Here is a 3244-nt window from a genome sequence, read left to right on the forward strand (position 1 = left end):
CTCCTTTTCCTTGCCTTTTATAATGCCCATTATTCTTATGTTTCCTCTCCTGATGGTATCAGCTAGTTCTTGTATTTCTCTTTTATTATTTTTCATTCTTCAGTTTCTCTCTTAGAGTGTTTTCAGAAGTACCATCCTGAATTCTCTTCATTTAAGTCACATATTTCTGTTTGTCAGCTTATTTTCTGGAGATTTTTCCTTTTCTTTCTGAGCTGCCTTGTCAACTTGCTTGTTCATGGTGTTTAATGTACTATTTCTTTGTCTTGGCATTAATAGAAGTGTATTCTGCTTTTTTTCCAGAAAGATTTATTATATAAAGGTCTCTCTTTAGCCTGTTGCAAAGGTGGGATTTTCCTTTGGTTTCCATTAGGTGTCATCTAAAACTCTTGGATTCTTGCTTTAGATAAAATCTTAATAATGCCTTTTTTTTTTCCTAATAGATATTCAATCACATTCGCTATCCTCAGTATCAGTCCCTGTCAGTGTTAGCGACAGCTTCATAGTGTTGGCTCAGATTCCCCTGGGGCTCTGTGGTGTTTGGTCTTTGAAGATATGAGGAGAGGGGCCCTCTGAGTTGGAGGATGGGGCCTGTGGATCAGCCTTGCGTTTTGAAACTGTGGCTGGTAATATTCAATTGATGCTTTTTGACTTCCCCACTTCTCTGCTTTCTGCCCTGATACCTGGGCACTGTCGCTGTGTGGAGCTCATGGTGCTCTCAGGCAGTGCTGTTCAGGGAACCTGAGACACCTTCTCCCCTCTCCCTCCTTCTGCAGGGAGCTCGGGCTGTGAGAGGCAGCTTCTTTGTTTCTCCCAATTCTCCCAAACTATGGTCTGACTCTCGGGGTGGTGACCTGTGTTATCTCTTATGAGCAGATCCCACGCTCAGACGTGCTGGTGTGCAGGTTGGGGGTTTTTTCTTGAGTCTTAGATGTTCAGCTTATTATTGACTGAAACTGAGGGTAGCAAGCATGATTGAATATCTGTAAGAAAAAAAGGCATTGAAAACAAACAAAAAAATACATGTGGTTCTCAACTTTTTCTGACTTGTTTTATGTAGCATGATTATCTCAAGATCCATTCATGCTATCGCAACTGGCAGTATTTCATTTTCTTATGAGTAATATTCTATCGTACCATATCTTTATCCAGTCATCTATTGAAGGACACTTGGTTGTTTCCATGTCTTGGCCACCACGAATAATTCTGCAATGAACATCAGGGTGCACATATCTTTATAGACAAATGTTTCAAAATTTGGGGGTAGCTACTCAGAAGAGGGATTGCTGACTCATTTGGTTTCTTTCTGACTTTCATATTATCAAATGACAATTGAATTCTAATTAAAACTTCAGAATATGCTTCTTATGCTCACTATTTTATTTTAATCTAAAAAAAAAATTCAAATATTATTAAAAATATACCACTCTTCTTCCCTTTCCCCAATCACATATTTGAAATGACAAATAAGGTGAAATGATAAAAACTTGTCTTTGCTATCCTGTAATGTCTGATATTTTATTTCTCCCCCAGATCCATCCTGGGCCACTTGCTGCAGAGTCACTGTTTTTACTTTCTTGACTGATCTTAAACTTCTGTGTTCAGTTAATTGCAGGAACTTTTTAATTAATTGGTTTAAAGTTACATACTAGTATGAGCTTGCCATTGCCTCCAAATTAATAGAGGCTCTGTTTTAAAATAAATTCATGGACTCTAAACTTCTACGTTGCAGAATTTAATAATAATAAAAATTATGAAAGCATTTTGCAAAATATTTGCTCTGTACCTGCTGTTTCTACCACATGATGCAGCCTATGATGCAGAGACTCAGTGTGTTGTTCACACTATGTTATGTAACTATTCACTGTGGTTCTTAAACTCGTACAAGGAAAAAGTGAGTTAACAAATACACAGAAACCACATAAAATGCAGAGCTATCTGACCATCTTAGGAAACTTCGTATTCCTTTTGTGGATTAAAAAAAGGGGTTCTATGGAAAGTAACTTCACAGGGTAATCTGATTATAAATTTCTAACTGGGCAGGTCATGATGGGTAGTCATACCCCAGGCATATAACTTTTTAGTAAAAATCTTATGTTTGCCTTAAGTAAGCCCTGTCCATTGTTTCTGTGCATCTAGGTTAACATACCTTTGAATATAAGCAGTAACCATCCTCAAGAGAGTATAAAATCTTGTTAACTATCCTGTAATCCAATCCCTGCCTTGCTTTCTCCCACCTTCATGTAATCTTCCTTATGTTCCCTCCTTAATTTTAAATGCATAAAAGAAGCTGCAAAACCGTTATTCAGGGAGCATTTGAGATCTTGCTTCCCAGCATATGTAATCAGTTTGGCTTAAATAAACTTATAAAAATTCTCTACGGGTTTGGACATTTCTTACCTCTATACTTTCATAGTGGGCAGAGCCCAGCTAGATATGCTGGGGTCATGTCTCATGACAACAAAGGCACCGACTATAGGAAAACATGCAGTTATTAGTGCAGATGTATTCACCAGCCAACAAATGGGTATATGAAAAAGCACCAACTTGAATATTCTGGTAAATATGAAGAAGAGAATGTAAAATGACACAAAGATGCTCCCTAGACACGTATGCTTTGGGTGATTCTAGATTCAGGGATGGATCTGGGTCGACATTGGTCCTATGGTCGGGCTAGATCTGCTGCTTCTGCCTGCACAGGATGAAAACCATGAAGCTTCTGGCCCACACCATGGGTCCCAAACACAGAACAGTATGATAGGATGATAACAGTGATATATGCAGTGATAGTGTAATTCTTTATTAATGATCACAGAACAGTCTCCCAAATCCTTTTTTTGTGTGCGATATTTTTGCTACTTCATTAGCTGGTCACATACATAGGAAAAATCTTATTTACCAGAATATTCAAGGTCCAGCATAGGATGTTGGAGGGTCCTATGTAGTGAGGAGCTTATAGTTTTAGCTCTGTCACCTGGAGTTCCTGGAGCTGATGGTGATGGCTTGGATGATACTCAAAAGGAAGTGGTGCCAGTGCATATGCCCCCTCCAACTCTGAACACAGAAAACAAGTTTGCATCCAATATTCCTGAGGAAACGTTTCAATCTCAAAATAGCTATCGTCTGGGGGGCGGGGAGCTCCTTTAAAGAGGAGGGACAAGGAGTTGGCTACAATCAGGTGCTTGAGGATCAAACCTGTGGACCTTTAAAATCTATCTGGTGAAACAAAAGAAGCTATAGTGGTAAA

General features: G+C 38.8%; 1 pseudogene; it reads right to left on the reverse strand.

Annotated features, from left to right (window-relative positions):
* Nucleotides 1-2399: 2399 nt before the first annotated feature.
* On the reverse strand, nucleotides 2400-3036 carry LOC112485458 (annotated as a pseudogene).
* Between the last annotated feature and the right edge of the window lie 208 nt (nucleotides 3037-3244).

Source organism: Pteropus alecto, unplaced genomic scaffold, assembly GCF_000325575.1.
Source record: "Pteropus alecto unplaced genomic scaffold, ASM32557v1 scaffold58, whole genome shotgun sequence".
NCBI lineage: Eukaryota > Metazoa > Chordata > Mammalia > Chiroptera > Pteropodidae > Pteropus > Pteropus alecto.